Consider the following 19,101-nt stretch of genomic DNA (forward strand, 5'->3'; position numbering starts at 1 on the left):
CTCGCCGTAAGGCGATTTTTCTCCTGTATATTATGAGTACAGCGACTGCAATTAGAAGGCATCATGTTAATGTTACTACTCAGCTTCGGCTGTTGGAAGTCCTGACGAACAATATCCAGATAAAGCGTCCGGAGTGATAAACTTGAATGAAAAAAAGTTGAGTGAGGGGAAAAACTAAAAATATAAACTGTAATTAAAAAGTAAAAACCGTAAAGTTGTCAGGTAGCAAAGTAAGGTTGGCAACAAAACACACAGCAACACGTAAACAGGTCTGCAAGTTGTGACCGGAAATGACTGGCAGTGTAGCCTATAAACTAGGCTACATTGCATTACACACTGGAATGGATAGGCATTCCCCCCAGCCTGCCCTGCTCTTGGTGCAGTAAATTGTTTTGTGCTGCCTAACCAATGACTGTGCTGTGTACGGTGGCACTTCAGGAGGTGAGTCAATTTGTAAAAAAAAATGCCATATCTGTGCGTGCGGACTTTGTCTACTGATGTCCTATTCAGTTTGAAAGGAGAGCGTGAAGATGAGAAGGAGGACCAGAGTAATTTTGGGGGTTATTTTATTCCAGATCCGCATTGTCACTATGACATTCAGAGGTTTCCTGACTTCTTTAGCCTAGGAGTAGTGGTTAGTGCTTTTTTTAGGTGAGGGAGCACACAAAAAAATCAGTAAATGTATGTTGTGCGTCACAACTTCACAGAAGTATTTGAGTTTATTTTGTATCAAAATGTGTGTTTTTGGGAAGAAATGCCTTCTGGAACATGTGAACTTTCATATGCCTTAATAACAAACTTGTAAGGGACTCCCGAGTAACACAGCAGTCTAAGGCAATGCATTGCAGTGCTTGAGGCATCACTACAGCCCCGAATTTGATCCCAGGCTGTGTCACAGCTGGCCGTGACTGGGAGACCCATGAGGCGGTGCACAATTGGCCCAGCATCGTCCGGGTTGGGGAAGGGTTTGCTTGTCTCATCGCGCTGTAGCAACTCCTTGTGGCGGGCCGGGCGCCTGCAAGTTGACTGCGTTCGCCAGTTGGACGGTGTTTCCTCCGACACATTGGTGTGGCTGGCTTCTGGGTCAAGTGAGCAGTGTGTCAAGAAGCAGTGCAGCTTGGCAGGCTCATGTTCAAGAGGACTCATGGCTCTCAACCTTTGCCTCTCCCGAGTCCGTAGGGGAGTTGCAGCAATGGGACAAGACTCTAACTACCAATTGGATATCACGAGAAAAAGGGGTAACAGTACACAAAATACAAATAATGTGTATGACATCTGTAAATACAAATAGACATTTTCAATTACGGGCCTAGTTGGTTTAGCCACGGAAAAACTCAGGAACCTTCTCGCTAGCTTTGATTGGCTGGGCTGGACATGCCGAGAGATGAGTTTGGGATTGGTATCCCATGTAGTACGCTTCTGTTTATAACATGAGCTGCTCAGTATGTGTAGGTAACCGTTTCTAACGCAGGTTATTTGAACGATATTACGAAAAAATGCAAAAGTTCATGCTCTCCGCTTTCTGGAGGAATGTATTTTGAAATCAGTGGAATGTCCGGTGGAAGCGGAGTATGATAGCTAAGGAGGTGGAGAATATTCTGGCGTTTGATTGCAAATATGTAGAGGGAGTCGGAAAGAGAACACATAGAAGACTGTTGTATAAAACACCTGTCTCCGGATTATATCTTCAAAACTAAGGGCATATAAAGGGAAGAAACCACCATTTAGGCTGCCATAGCCTACGTATTTATTTAGCTTGTCATTCTATTGCTTTCATGGAATGTTTGTGTTTATTGGGAATTTATGAGAATACATGATCCATTTTACCATACAGTCCTGTGTAATTATCAAATTCTAAAAAGTGAGGGAGTGCCACAACAGACTTTTAAACAACATACTAACTCTACATCAGTCAGGAGCAAGCCAAGTAGCCTAAGAAGAGACAAAAATGAATGAGTTAGGCTGCATTATTATTATTTCAAGGCTGTCGCTTGCCATTTAAGAAATTAATTGTGAAGCATTTGTGACAGGCTACAGGATAGCAGAAGCATTTCAATAACACATGAACAACAGCACTTCAACAACATGCCTATACATTTTGCAATTTGGCTGTATGAAATGTAATTTAAAAAAAATTGCTTCGACTTAAATAGTCATGAAAAACTAAAAATGCCTTTATTGGGCTATACAGTCATTCTACAGTGCCTTTGACTTTCCTTTCAGAAACACGACTTTGGCCAGTCTTTGGTTTGATGATCATGTGGTGAGAGCTATGCATGCCTAGTTTGTTAATTTAGCTAGCAGATGCTCTTATATTCCCATGCCCTAATCAAAGTCAACACACATCTACACTGAACAAAAATATTAAGCAACATGTAACAATTTCAAAGACTACTGAGGGACAGTTCATACAAGGAAATCAGTCAATTTAAATGAATTAATTAGGCCCTAATCTATGGATTTCACATGACCGGGAATACTGAAATGCTTCTGTTGGTCACAGTTTTCATAAAAAAAGTTGGGGTATGGATCAGATAACCAGTCAGTATCTGGTGTGATTGTGGCCTGTGGAATGTTGTACCACTCTTCAATGGATGTGCAAAGATGCTGTATATTGGCAGGAACTGTAACATGCTGTCGTACACGTCGATCCAGAGCATCCAAAACGTGCTCAATGTCTGGTGAGTATGCAGACCATTGAAGAACTGGGCCATTTTCAGCTTCCAGGAATTGTGTACAGATCCTTGCAACATGGGGCCATACATTATCAAGCTGAAACATGAGATGATGGCGGGGGATGAATGGTATGACAATGGACCTCAGGTTCTCATGACGGTATCTCTGTGCATTGCCACCAATGAAATGCAGTTGTATTCATTGTCTGTAGTGCATGCCTGACCATACCATAACCCCACAAGCACCATTGGGCACTCTGTTCACAAAGTTGACATCGCCCACTCGACGCCAGTCTGTCATCTGCCCGGTACAGTTGAAACCGGGATTCATCCGGGAAGAGCACACATCTCCAGCGTGCCAATGACCATCGAAGGTTGAGCATTTGCCCAATGAAGCCGTTTATGACGCCGAATTGCAGTCAGGTCAAGACCCTGTTGAGGATGATGTGAATGCAGATGTGTTTCCTTGAGATGGTTTCTGACAGTTTGTACAGTTATTCTTGGGTTGTGCAAACCCACAGTTTCATCAGCTGTCCATCTCAGATGATCCCGCAGGTGAAGAAGCCGGATATGGAGGTCCTGGTCTGGCATGGCTACATGTGGTCTGCAGTTGTGAGGCCGAATGGATGTACTGCCAAATTCTCTAAAACAACGTCTGAGGCGGATTATGGTAGATAAATTATAAATAGATAAATTATGGTAGATAAATTAACATGGCATTCTCTGGCAACTGCTCTGGTTGACATTCATGCAGTCAGCATGCCAATTGCACACAATTGCCAATTGCACACAAACCTTGAGACATATTGTGTAACATTGTGTAACAAAACTGCACATTTGAGTGGTCTTTTATTGTCCAAAGCACAAGTTGCACCTGTGTAATGATAATACCGTTTAATCAGCTCCTTGATATGCCACACCTGTTAGGTAGAAGGATTATAGTGGCAAAGAAGAAATGCTCACAAAGAAGAATGTAATGAAATTTGGGCGCAAAATCTGAATGAAATAAGCTTTTTGTGCGTATGGACATTTTGGGGGATCTTATATTTCAGCTCAGGACCAACACTTTGCATGTTGTGTTTGTATTTTTGTTCAGTGTATTTCGTAACAACAATATCATGGAATGATAGCTACCCAATTTATGTTTTATTTTTTACACGTGCATATAGGCCTACCTGATGATATGTGGCTGCTGTGTTAAACAAGGAATGGCTTTGTTACTGGAGTTTACCTCCTCGAAACCACTCCCTTTTCCCAGGATAAATAACTGCGATAAACCAGTAAATTATAATACATTATTTATATGTTCAGCATGGCGTGAAATGTATCTGTTAAATTATATGCGATGTCTGGCTTATCTACGGCCTCTGCATGTTTAATCAATGCTCAGGGTGGAGACAGACAGCCCATCTCAGTATGGAGCGCAGTTGACAATGTATGTAGACCTATCATCTCATCATGGTAACTTTTGTTTTTGTGACAGGTAGGCCTACATTTGCTGCAGTATGGCCTATGCTAGAGTAATATAAAAACAGAATGTGCATCTAATTTACCCATCTCCATCTGGCTTTCGTGGGGGTCACCTTGTTTTTTAATTGTAAAGATGATCATATTTTTAATTGCAGCTGCAGAGTTTTTCCACAGCCTGTCACTCAAATCTCGTTGCTTGAAATCTCTCTCTCCATCAACTCCATTCAAATTGCATCCAAAATAGATAATCCTGTTGACGTTGACACCAGTCTCAATGTCAACAGTGAAGAGGCGACTCCGGGATGCTGGCCTTCTAGGCAGAGTTGCAAAGAAAAAGCCATATCTCAGACTGGCCAATAAAAAGAAAAGATTAAGATGGGTGAAAGAACACAGACACTGGACAGAGGAACTCTGCCTAGAAGGGCAGCATCCTGGAGTCGCCTCTCCACTGTTGACGTTGAGACTGGTGTTTTGCGGGTACTATTTAATGAAGCTGCCAGTTGAGGACTTGTGAGGCATATGTTTCCCAAACCAGACACTCTAATGTACTTGTCCTCTTGCTCAGTTGTGCACCGGGGCCTCCCACTCCTCTTTCTATTCTGGTTAGAGCCAGTTTGCATTGTTCTGTGAAGGGAGTAGTACATAGTGTTGTACGAGATCTTCAGTTTCTTGGCAATTTCTCGCATGGAATAGCCTTCATTCCTCAGAACAAGAATAGACTGACGAGTTTCAGAAGAAAGTCCTTTGTTTCTAGCCATTTAGAGTCGAACCAACAAATTTAATCGAAGCAACAAATGCTGATATTCCAGATACTCAACTAGTCTGAAGAAGGCCAGTTTTATTTAATCAGAACAACAGTTCAGGTGTGCTAACATAACTGCAAAAGGGTTTTCTAATGATCAATTAGCCTTTTAAAATTATAAACTTGGATTCGCTAACACAACATGCCATTGGCACACAAGAAGTGATGGTTGCTGATAATGGGCCTCTGTACGCCTATGTAGATAACCCATAAAAAATCTGCCGTTTCCAGCTACAATAGATTGTTATAACTTCTACACTGTATTTCTGATCAATTTGATGTAATTTTAATGGACAAAAATGTCTAAGTGACTCCAAACTTTTGAAAGGTAGTGTATAACACTATACAGTGCATTTGAAAAGTATTCAGACCCCTTGACTTTTCCCACATTTTGTTACGTTACAGCCTTATTCTGAAATTGATTCAAATTGTTTTTTTCCCCCATCAATCTACACACAATACTCCATAATGAAAAAGCAAAAACAAATGTTTTTAAATGTTTTATTAGTTGCTAATGTAAAAAAAAGTGTACATAAGTATTCAGACCCTTCACTCAGTACTTTGTAGAAGCACTTTTGACTGTGATTACAGCCTCAAGTCTTCTTGGGTATTACGCTACAGCTATTTTCAGGTCTCAAGAGATGTTTGATCGGGTTCAAGTCCGGGTTCTGGCTAAGTCACCCAAGGACATTAAGAGACTTGTCCCAAAGCCACTCCTGGGTTGTCTTGGTTGTGTGCTGAGGGTCGTTGTCCTGTTGGAAGGTGAATCTTCGCCCCATCTGAGATCCTGAGGTGCCTTTTTTGCTAACTCCAAGCAGGCTGTCAAGTGCCTTTCACTGAGGAGTGGCTTCCATCTGGCCACTGCTGCAGATATTGATGTCCTACTGGGAGGTTCTCCTAGCTCTGTCAGAGTGAACATCGGGTTCTTTCTCCCCGGTTTGGCAGAGCGGCCAGCTCTAGGAAGAGTCTTGGCGGTTCCAAACTTATTCCATTTAAGAATGATGAAGGCCTTCAATGCTGCAGACATTTTTGGTGTCCTTCGACACATTCCAGTCTCGGGGCTCTACGGACAATTCCTTTGACCTCATGGCTTGGTTTTTGCTTTGACATACACTGTCAACTGTGGGACTTTATATAGACAGGTGTTCATTTGCAATCAATTGAATTTACCGCAGGTGGACTCCAATCAAGTTGTAGAAACTTCTCAAGGATGATCAATGGAAACAGGATGCACCTGAGCTCAATTTCGAGTCTCATAGCAAAGGGTCTGAATTCTTATGTAAATACATTTTTGTGTTTATTTTTTATTTTGATACATTTGCAAAAAAAGTCCAAACTTTTTTGTTTTGTGATTATGGGGTATTGTGTGTAGATTGATGAGGGAAACAAAACAATCTATTCAATTTTACAGTAAAGCTGTAATGTAACAAGATGTGGAAAAAGGGAAGGGGTCTGAATACATTCCAAATGCACTGTATATAGATGTCCTAGCCTACCTCTTTCAGGTAATATGTTCAATGCAGTATTAGCCTTATATTTGGCTAAAAATCTTCTCATTCATAGCCTCTGTAAATTGCGCAATACTTATGCTGTGTTCTGCTGGCCTCTCCTTATAAAACACTCCTTTGCTCTTGGAGTTCCATGCAGGAAAAGCTAGCCTAGAATAGCTTGCTGGACATTTTGTTTTTGTTGCAATTCTTATGCCAATAGCTCTTTCTTTGGTGAATGTTAAATACAGCAGCCAATATAACTCACAGGTAGTTTGAAAGAATATTCAACATGTGATGGCGGTAGGATATAGCAGTTATTTATTCAAACCCATAACCATTCAATCTTCATGAAGAGAAGTGAAAGCCTTCTGCATCTAATTCTAGTCCTATATTATTCAAGGATGTCATTAGAATGATGAAGATAAGGACAACAAAACATTTAAATGTATTATATATATTTTTTAAGAGGTTGATCAGCTTTAATATTGTGGAACGATTGTTGCTTCCATCAATGAAATTGTCTGCATCATTTCCAATCCCCCATATATTTTTGGGGTAAATACAGTTGAAGTCGGAAGTTTACAAAAACCTTAGCCAAATACATTTAAACTCAGTTTCACAATTCCTGACATTTAATCCTAGTAAAATTTCCCTGTCTTAGGTCAGTTAGGATCACCACTTTATTTTAAGAATGTGAAATGTCAGAAAAGTAGGAGAGAGAAGGATTTATTTCAGCTTTTATTTCTTTCATCACATTTCCAGTGGGTCAGAAGTTTACATACACTCAATCAGTATTTGCTAGCATTGCCTTTAGATTGTTTAACTAGGGTCAAACGTTTCGGGTAGCCTTCCACAAGCTTACCACAATAAGTTGGGTGAATTTTGGCCCATTCCTTCCGACAGAGCTGGTGTAACTGAGTCAGATTTGTAGGCCTCCTTGCTCGCACATGCTTTTTCAGTTCTGCCCACACATTTTCTATGGGATTGAGGTCAGGGCTTTGTGATGGCCACTCCAATACCTTGATTTTGTTGTCCTTAAGCCATTTTTCCACAACTTTGGAAGTATGCTTGGGGTCATTGTCCGTTTGGAAGACCCATTTGCAACCAAGCTTCAACTTCCTGACTGATGTCTTGAGATTTTGCTTCAATATATCCACATACTTCTCCTACCTCTTGATGCCATCTATTTTGTGAAGTGCACCAGTCCCTACTGCAGAAAAGCACCCTCACAACATGATGCTGCCACCTCAGTGCTTCACAGTTGGGATGGTGTTCTTCGTCTTGCAAGCATCCCCCTTTTTCCTCCAAACATAACGATGGTCATTATTGCCAAACTGTTCTAGTTTTGTTTCATCAGACCAGAGGACATTTCTCCAAAAAGTTGGATCTTTGTCCCCATGTGCAGTTGCAAACCGTAGTCTGGCTAATTTTAATGGTGGTTTTGGAGCAGTGGCTTCTTCCTTGCTGAGTGGCCATTCAGGTTATTTCGATATAGGACTCATTTTACTGTGGATATAGATACTTTCTACCTGTTTCCTCCAGCATCTTCACAAGGTCCTTTGCTGTTGTTCTGGGATTGATTTGCACTTTTCGCACCAAAGTATGCTTATCTCTAGGAGACAGAACGTGTGGTATGGCGGCTGCGTCTTCCCATGGTGTTTATTCTTGTGTACTATTGTTTGTACAGATGAATGTGGTACCTTCAGGCGTTTGGAAATTGCTCCCAAGGTTGAACCAGACTTGTAGAGGTCTACAATTTATTTTTGAGGTCTTGGCTGATTACTTTTGATTTTCCCATGATGTCAAGCAAAGAGGCACTTAGTTTGAAGGTAGGCCTTGAAATACATCCATATGTACACCTCCAATTGACTCAAATTATGTCAATTAGCCTATCAGAAGCTTGTAAAGCCATGACATCATTTTCTGGAATTTAAAGGCACAGTCATCTTAGGGTATGTAAAAGTCTGACCCACTGGAATTGTGATACAGTGATTTAATCTGTCTGTAAACTATTGTTGGAAAAATGACTTGTGTCATGCTCAAAGTAGATGTCCTAATCGACTTACCAAAACTATAGTTTGTTAACAAGAAATTTGTGGAGTGGTTGAGAAAATAGTTTTAATGACTCCAAACTAAGTGTTTGTAAACTTCCGACTTCAACTGTATATGTTTTATATTGCTTTTAAATGACAGAAAGGGGAGTAATTCTCGGGGTGGAACATTTGTAAAATACCGGGAAATATTCAACTCTATTATACACTCCAGGGTCCAAAACGAGAACCCTTTCTGGTAACAGACAGATCCCTCTGTGGAAGGGTTCTACCTGGAACCAAACATTTTTGACATGCGTTTTTCTGTATTTTTTGTTGTTATTATTCTGTCTCTCACTGTTCAAATAAACCTACCATTAAAATTATAGACTGATCATTTCTTTGTCAGTGGGCAAACGTACAAAATCAGCAGGGGATCAAATACTTTTTTCCCTCACTGAAGCCTGACTCTTTCTGCCTGTGTTATTACTGTATGGTATAATAATCAGCGGTTAAGTTTCTCACTGAGCTAAAGCACAGAGAGAGCTATCTGTCATAGTGTACAGAGAGATCTGTCATGGCGACCAGCGTTGAGCCCCCAAAATTACAAACAAACTAAAGGCAAGGGATTGATAGTTAGTGTTTCTCCCTCTGGCCATAAGCTCTGTGTCCACGTTTGGAGCCAGTGTATCTACAACAACCACCACGTACTAGTGTTTTACTGTGTGTTTACTGAGTCTGTGTGGGTTTTCTTACTACACTGATTTAAACAGCCTAATGTTTTTTTCCATTTTCCAGCCAGGCCCTGACCAGCCCTGTCACTTTGATCTGTGAGAGCGAGGAGAGAGCCCTCAGATAATGGCCCATAGGATAAGCAGTAGAAGTAAGTGCATTAGAATGGATTTACTATCTTCTTGACCCCCTCCCTTGTCTCCATACTGTGGTTCATTAAATGTAGGTTTTCAACTATATATGTTGATCAATACTGCATTAACATCTCTAAATCACCTAATTTAACAGACAAGATACAACTAAAAGGAAACAGAGAATTTCCTGTAATGTAAGGAATTTACTGACTGGGAGACAGTAGGATCTCCCTTGCTACTATGATCAGCCATGTGTAGTGGCTCATGGTAGAGGAAGAAGAAGTTCCATGAGTATTTATGTTTCCTGTAAGATATGTAACACTTTACCTTGACACCTATCAGAAGGCACATCCCAGTTAGCACATTTGGTTACTTGGAAGTTGTGGGAACGAAGCCATACGTTTCCTATCCGGTAAAACGGAATGTTTTTAAACATTCTGAGAATGGAATTGAATGTTTAGGTTGCTTGGGGAGATCCTTTTATCATGGTTCCCTGAGTTATCCTGAGAGGTTTTATTTATTTATTCTGAGAATGGAAATTATAGGTTATTTGAAGGTAATTAAATAATATTCTGAGAACATTCAGTAAATGTTGTGAATATTTGGAACAAATTTGGAATAACTTCCTTAAAAATGTTCACTGAATGTTTCAATAAGACTTTTAATAACACTGCTAGCTTAGTTTGGGTTAAGCACATACAGTTGAAGTCAGAAGTTTTCATGCACTTAGGTTGAAGTCATTAACTCGTTTTTCAATCACTCCACAAATGTCTTATTAACAAACTATAGTTTTGGAAAGTCGTTTAGGACATATACTTTGTGCATGACACAAGTCATTTTTCCAACAATTGTTTTACAGACAGATTATTTCACTTATAATTCACTATCACAATTCCAGCGGGTCAGAAGTTTACTGTGCCTTTAAACAGCTTGGAAAATTCCAGAAAATGTTATCATGGCTTTAGAAGCTTCTGATAGGCTAATTGACATAATTGGAGGTGTTCCTGCGGATGTATTTTAGGCCTACCTTCAAACTAAGTGTATCTTTGCTTGACATCATGGGAAGATCAAAAGATATCAGCCAAGACCTCAGAAAAAATATTGGAGACCTCCACAAGTCAAGTCATCGTGGGACCACGCAGTCATCATACCTCTCAGGAAGGAGACACATTCTCTCTCCTAGAGATGAACGTACTTTAGTGTGAAAAGTGCATATCAATCCCAGAACAACAGCAAAGGACCTTGTGAAGATACTGGAGGAAACAGGCGCAAAAGTATCTATATTCACAGTAAAACGAATCCTATATTGACATAACCTGAAAGGCCGCTCAGGAAGGAAGAAACCACTGCCCCAAAACCACCATAAAAAAAGCCAGACAATGGTTTGCAACTGCACATGGGGACAAAGATCATACTTTTTGGAGAAATGTCCTCATGAAACAAAAATAGAACTGTTTGGCCATAATGACCATCGTTATCTTTGGAGGAAAAAGGGGGAGGCTTGCAAGCCAAAGAACGCCATCCCAACCGTGAAGCATGGGGGTGGCAGCATCATGTTGTGTGGTGCTTTGCTGCAGGAGGGACTGGTGCACTTAACAAAATAGATGGCATCATGAGGTAGGAGAATTATGTGGACATATTGAAGCAACATCTCAAGACAACAGTCAGGAAGTTGAAGCTTGGTTGCAAATGGGTCTTCCAAATGGACAATGACCCCAAGCATACATCCAAATTTGTGGCAAAATGGCTTTAGGACAACAAAGTCAAGGTATTGGAGTGGCCATCACAAAGCCCTGACCTCAATCCCATAGAAAATGTGTGGGCAGACCTGAAAAGGTGTGTGTGTGTGCAAGAAGGCCTACAAACCTTACTCAGTTACACCAGCTCTGTCATGAGGAATGAGCCAAAATTCACCCATCTTATTGTGGGAAGCTTGTGGAAGGCAACCCAAAACATTTGACCCAATGTACATGCAATGCTAGCAAATACTAATTGAGTGTATGTAAACTTCTGACCCACTGGAAATGTGATGAAAGAAATAAAAGCTGAAATAAATCCTTCTCTCTCCTATTATTCTGACATTTCACATTCTTCAAATAAAGTGGTGATCTTACCTGACCTAAGACAGGGAATTTTTACTTGGATTAAATGTCAGGAATTGTGCAAATCTGAGTTTAAATGCATTTGGCTAAGGTGTGTGTAAACTTCAACTGTATAGGACATTTGGAAATGCGTTGGCTTAGGCATTAATCATGCACACGTCGTCAGTGAGATTCAAACTTATGATCTTCTGTTCTCTATCTTCTGTTCTCTGTTCTCAACATTATGGAACGAACATCCATGTTTTTTTTAGCTAACACAAAGCTGCGTCCTTTTAGTCTATTCAAACACACCCCATTTCAAAGGAAACAAGCACTCAATTATTGGGCTCGGCCAACACACCTGAATAAACAAAACATTAGGAACACCTTCCCAAAATTGAGTTGCACACACTTTTGCCCTCCGAACAGCCTCAATTCGTCAGGGAATTGACTCTACAAGGTGTCCCACAGTTGTCAAGTTGGCTGGTAGTGGATCTCTACTCTGAATAGTTCATTCCATCTCATCCCACAGATACTCAATTGGATTGAGAGCTGGTGGCTGGGCAGGCCACTGCAGTAAGCTGAATTCGCTGTCATGATCGTGGAACCATTCTTGGACAGTCCTAGCCTTTTGGCATGGGGCATTATCCTATTGAAATAATCAATTCACAGATACAAATACTGCTGCCATAAAGGGATGCACCTAATTGGCAATGATGTTCAGATATCCTGTGGCATTCAAGTGTTGCTCAACTTTTATCAATGGCTCCGTGTTTGCGATCAAAACACACCACACACCCCACCCCACACCTGCGATGTTGACCCTTGCTCTATACCCTAGTCCTCCCATCAGCGTGAAACAGCAGGAACTGGGATTCATCAGACCAGGCATTGTTTTTCCAATTCTCCAGTGTCCAGTGTTTTCATTCCTTAGCCCACTGCAACCATAGTTTCTTGTTTATTGCTGGAAGAAGTGGAACTCTGTAAGGTCGTCGGCTGCCATACACCATTCGTGTCAAGGTACAACGAGTTGTGCATCATTTTATGGGTCTTTGGGAACTAATTGTGTACTGAACTGTCAGTTGACTAACTGTAGTCCGTCTGTTGCTTTGCACAATTCGTGTCAGTCTCCTTTGTCCTCTTTTATCTTTTTTGACCACTGGCCTGCCATTGGTTGGATGTCCTTTGGGTGGTGGACCATTCTTGATACACAAGAGAAACTGTTCAGTGTGAAAAACCCAGCAGCGTTGCAGTTCTTGGCACACTCAAACCGGTTCGCCTGGCACCTACTACCATTCTCCGTTCAACGGCATCTGCACTGGTTCAAGTGGATTTATCAATAAGGGATCATAGCTTTCACATGGTCAGTCTATGTCATGGAAAGAGCAAAACATGACATGTTCCTGATGTTTTTAAATAACATTCTTAGAATGTTAAGGAAACATTATTAATGTTTTCTTGTGGTTTTTATGGAAAGTTTTCTTAATGTTCTGAGAACATGACTTTAAAATAGAACCCTGAGGCAACCTGCAGAAAACGTTATGCTGAAATACTGAAATTCCCACAGAAGAAAATGTTTTATTTGACCCACTTTTTCAATTACGATCTTGTCTCATCGCTGCAACTCCCCAACTGTCTTGGTAGAGGCGAAGGTCAAGTCATGCGTCCTCCGAAACATGACCCCGCCCTTAAACCACGCTCCTTAACACCCGCCAGCTGCACCAATGTGTCGGTGGAAACATTGTTCAGCTGACAACTGTGGTCAGCTTGCTGTTGCCCGGGCCCACCACAAGGAGTCGCTAGAGCGTGATGAAACAAGTAAAGGGCCAAACCCTCCCCTAACCTGGACAACGCTGGACCAATTATGCGCCGCCCTATGAGACTCCCGGTCACGGCCATTTGTGACACAGCCTGGAACCCAGGTCTGTAGTGACGCCTTAGACCGCTGTACCACTAGGGAAGCCACCAAGAAAGTGGTTTAATGTTCTCTGAATTATTTGAGAACATTTCCAACATTTTTATGAAATGTTACCATTTTTGAACTTTTAGGAAACGTGCTGTTAAAGTAATGAAATACCAAGATTATTATTTTTTTGTCAAGTTCATTAAATGTGCTGAGAATGTTCCAAGCCAAGCAACTATCCTGCATTATTTCCAGAAAGTTGTGGTGGGGTTGAATGCAAAATAAATATAGGGCATCCAAGCTCTAAGAAATATATTGTTCTCAGAACATTATGTGCTAGCTGGGATTATACAAGAAGCTACTCTCCTCTGTTTTTTTGTCTGTGTGTGTGTGTGTTATTATATATGTTTGATGTTTGTGTGTGGAGTGTGTGCTGCTCAGTATTTGTGTGGTATTTATGTGCCCTTGGTGCTTGCGTGCCTGTACGTGTGTGTCACTCTGTGTTTGTGTTGTATGTTTGTGTGCCTACTGTATATATTATGGGTCTTTGTGTGCCCCGCATGTGTGTGTGTTTGTCATGGGCGTAGCCTGGTGCCTGGCAACAGTGTGATGTGGGAGGCTGTGAGACAGCTCCAGTTCCCCCGTAAGGCAGCGCTGTCAGCAGCGGAGAGCACCTCATGTCATCCTTGCCATCTGAAAAGCGGGCTGTAAGATGAAGCAGGAGACAGGTATATGTCGTGGGGCCTCTCTCTTTTCTGAGCCAAGGGGAACAAGGGAAGGAGGGATGGAGTGTGTGTGGGTATTTATGTGTGTGATGCTAGTAAAATATTAATACATGAGTGGGGTTTGAAGAGGTCCACTTGACACTTCCATACTCTAGTGTCACCTCTTACTATTCATTACAACACTCGAATGTAGCTTACTGCACTCTTGACATGTATAGTAGCTGTTGGTTGTCTAATTGTTACGTCAAGTGTTTCCTGTAATCTTGACAGTACAACGTTGGTTCGGTTGCCTACAGTTTGTTGTATGTAGTTAAAGTATGTTGCCATGACTATAATCATAGCTGTGATGTGTGAAGTAAAAGAGGGGAAGTTGTACCACATACAATTCAGTGTACATGGAGTATTCTGTTTAAGGGTGCTTCACCTTCATGATCACAATGCTACTGCCCCCCCCCCCCCCCCCCCAAAAAAACACTTAATCAATTTATATCAGATTAGCTGTGGAATATTCTCTAATGTCAATAACAGAAATGCTGCTATTCTGACAGCAGGGCTCTTTAAATCCGAGCTACTTGCAGTGAAACAGCATTGATTTCTGCCATGCTCTGCATAATTCAGCCATGCTGTTCAGCCTCATAGAGCAATAAAACTATTAGCCTCAGTGGAAAAAGTAAACATGAGAGAGTAAGTTTTTAGAAATCATCACTTCATCCCCTTCTTTCTGCAGTAGCGTCTCTGTAGCTGATCATGAGGACAAGGCCCTATCTCCACATTCTGCAGAAATATCAATATGGATTTAGGAGTCTCCCTGAAGCAAGGTCCTCAGCTAATTAAATCTGTAATCACAGTGGGGGGGTGGTCTGCATGTTGAAATGACGGCCAGTGGAGTTTTATTTAACAAAGAAAAGATAATTGGGTTCAGGGCCTTTCATTCTCCTCATAAAACACATAGGTTTCTGCTTCCCATCAGGCTGCTGATATCACTGCTCTGTCTGTGCTGCTCAGGTAGAGCACTACTTCCCTTGAGGAACAAGAGACCACTGCCAAGGGTACACCAGAGAAGCACTCATTTTGTCTTTAGGGTTTTAAGTCAGTAGTGGGATGGAGAAGGCTTCAGGGGAGCTCCAGACAGAACTGGAATTCTAAAGGAGGATGGAGGGAGATACTCTCTCTAGGACTGCATGTAATCCTTTTAGGGCTGCACGATCAAATTCAGATCAAAATTGTGATATTGAGATGTGTAATATCCATATTGCAAGAGGCTGCAATTTTCTCCTTTCTTTAATACAAGTAAAACTAGACTACGGTACCTCCTCCAATGAGATGCGCTAGACTCTGTTAATTCACTCCCTGCATGCATAAGAGGGTGCTGACCAATCACAAGCGGGCTCTCTCATTCTGCGTGGCATGCACATGCTGGCCAATCACAATTGTCCTGGTGAGGGGAAAAAAGGCTTCACAGTGTTGGAAACATGAGTGTTGCTGGTGGGGAATGACCTTCCGTCATATGGCAATATTTCAGCTACAGGCAAACTGATGTCAACCAAATGTGCATAAAGTACCTCGGAGTTGTGGCGACAACAAGAGGCAACACGACACATTTATTCAATCATTTGAAAAAGTACCATCCCCTACTTTACGATGATTGCATGGTGAAATAAGTGCCAAACAGCAGCAAAGACACTCAGCCATAGCCAGCCACCTACGTTAATCAGGTATTGATTGCTGATGCGTTTTCAAGTGTAACGCCCTACTAAAAAACATCCCGCAGAAACAGAGAAATCACTGAGACTATCGCCTATCTATCGCATAGCCAAAGACATGATTCATATTTACACTGTCAGCAAAGGCAGCTTCAACAAGATGATTAACAAGCAGGACAGGAGATAAAAGATTCACCCATATTTTTCCCAAGTCACCATCCCAACTAAACACAATTAAGGGAAGAAGTTGAAACAGAGCTTACACATGTTGATTTATGTGACTACAACATACCTTTTGTCTAGCAGAACAACCGACAGTCATTCATTTGACAGTACACTTTATTGATGAGGAGTTTCAACTGAATGGTCGGTGCTTGCAGACATAGGCTACATCCCCGGAGATCACGGGGTGAAAACATCACTCTGAGGTTGAGAGAAGCTTTAGCCGCCTGGGGCCTAAATGAGAAGCAGCAAGTGTGCATAACGATAACGGCACAGACGTGCTAAAGGCCATCACATTGAATTACTGGACCAGACTCCAATGTTTTGGAAACAGGCTACACTTTACAATCTATAGCTTACATGTTAAGGCACTTTGAATTATAATAATCGTTGAGCCTACTTATACACAATTAAACCTACAGTATGGCTGGCGAAATAAATCAAACTTAAATAAATAAATAAAATGTATATTATTTAAGAACTCATAATGGTAAAATAGGAATTCATAATGTAATTAATTAATTAGTGCTGCGCTTATAGCACACTGTATTTTGATGATAATGTGAAAAATGAATGTTTGTTAATATGTAGGTGCAATAATATTATCATATGTATAACAATGTGGGAAAATATTTGTTTAATTTGGTTTTGTATCCAGTTAGCACAGTATGTATTCATTCCTACAATCTCATTTTAGAAGTGATGTTCTCTACCCTGCCAATTGTGTTAAGCATGTCTGATGGAATTACCAAGTTTTCACCCAAGTGTTTGAAAATCAGAATTCATATTAGCAAAATCTTCACAAAAAAATCGCATTTAGATTTTTTTTGCAAATCGTGCAGCCCTTGCTCCTTTCATATTTGATATCTCGAGTCTTGCTCAGTCTAACAAGGTTCTCCACATTATAGTTCTGCCAGCCACTCTCATATGACCCAGGTACTTACACGTTCCACTTTGCCCTTCACATACACACTACCTTGGACCCACCCAAACTCTATAATTAAAATTTGTATATTCCAATTTTAAGCACTCGTGCATGCTAGGTGGACTGGCAGCCATATTGGGTGAGCCATTCGGAATGTTTGATTGTGGACACCATAAAGATGTGTACAAAGGTTTACTATCTTAGACAGAACTTATCACGCGGTTCTTTACTTTTTCATGGTCCTTCGAGCCATAAAGGAACAGTACAAACTATCTCAAGACTTCATCAAGATAAGGTCCTTATTTGTTATTTTCCATTGGGGTCACATGACAAGAAGAAAGCCTTCATTCTGGAAATGCTATGTTCATCTGTGAGCTGATCTCTAAGGTTGTGCCATCCTCCCTTTCTTCCATCCATGTCATTATCTGTCTTACTCACGTTTGTGCCTGTTCCCAGGGCACAACATTTAAAGGGTTCTGACTGGCCTTGCCTTTTCTCTCTCCCTCCCAATCACAGTATGTTGGGGTTATCCATGCCCTGTAGCAATTGCCATAGTGACCTGATTTCTTCCTGTTATGTTCCACATTTCCTGGGCCATTCCCTCCAATCCACTTGATCCTGACCACTGCCATTTTTGTTAGGAAAAATAAATATATGACAGAAATCTAAGAATGAAATTCAACTCCCTGATCTTATTTTGTATTTTACTCATAATCCATTTTACATTAATTATAATTATCAGGTCATTTGAGATATGCTTTTTTGAATTACATTGATAATGATATTGCTTCCTGTTTCCAACATCAGCAGAGTGTTTTTGGAGAGCCGTCCTCCTCGCTTCTCCTTGGTCACATTCTGTCACATTTATTACTCAGATTTGAGTTATGGTCCAGTCACGTTTGAACGTGTCTTTCATTTCAGCATCTGGGTTTAATTGGTGCGATGTTGTAAAGCCACAGCTGCGCTGCCTGTTAGGACAATAAATTACCCCAATTAGGAGAGAACCAAAGGCTCAGCTGTCTGACCGATGCTGTAGCCACTCTCCTCTCACACCCATAGATAGGGCCTTAGTCCCTATGCGCCCTGGTCAAAAGTAGTGCACTATGAAGGGAATATGGTACCATTTGCTAGAATGAGCTAGAATGAGGCTCCATCGACACGGACCTTATCCCAAACACCTGTGTCCCACTTTGGCCTGCATTTCAACCGCCACCTGCATCATCGGCATCATCTGCATAATCTGCGTCACAAGTTATCTGACCTAATTAACTTGTATGTATGTGTATACATACTGCGTTTATTTTCAGCAATCATGTGTAAATATTTGTAAATATACGCGTGTAAATATTTGTATGAACATAACAAGATTCAACAACTGAGACATAAACTGAACAATGTGTCCCTGAACAAAGGGGAGTTCAAAATCAAAAGTAACAGTCAGTATCTGATGTGGCCACCAGCTGCATTAAGTACTGCAGTGCATCTCCTCCTCATGGACTGCATCAGATTTGCCAGTTCTTGCTGTGAGATGTTACCTCACTCTTCCACCAAGGCACCTGCAAGTTCCCAGACATTTCTGGGGGAATGGCCCTAGCTGTCACCCTCTGATCCAACAGGTCCCAGACTTGCTCAATGGGATTGAGATCCAGGCTCTTCGCTGGCCATGGCAGAACACTGACATTCCTGTCTTGCAGGAAATCATGCACAGAACGAGCAGTATGGCTGGTGGCATTGTCATGCTGGGGGGTCATGTCAGGATGAGCCTGCAGGAAGGGTACCATATGAGGGAGGAGGATGTCTCCTGCAGGAAGGGTACCATATGAGGGAGGAGGATGTCTTCCCTGTAACGCACAGCGTTAAGATTGCCTGCAATGACAACAAGCTCAGTCCGATGATGCTGTGACACACCACCCCAGACCATGACGGACCCTCCATCTCCAAATCGATCCTGCTCCAGAGTACAGGCCTCGATGTAACGCTCATTCCTTCAACAATAAACGCGAATCCGACCATCACCGCTGGTGAGACAAAACTGCGACTCGTCAGTGAAGAGCGCCTTTTGCCAGCCCTGTCTGGTCCAGCGACGGTGGGTTTGTGCTCATAGGCGACGTTGTTGCCAGTGATGACTGGTGAGGACCTGCCTTACAACACGCCTACAATCCCTCAGTCCAGCCTCTCTCAGCCTATTGCGGACATTCTGAGCACTGAT

This window comes from Oncorhynchus kisutch, linkage group LG4 (assembly GCF_002021735.2).
Source record: "Oncorhynchus kisutch isolate 150728-3 linkage group LG4, Okis_V2, whole genome shotgun sequence".
NCBI lineage: Eukaryota > Metazoa > Chordata > Actinopteri > Salmoniformes > Salmonidae > Oncorhynchus > Oncorhynchus kisutch.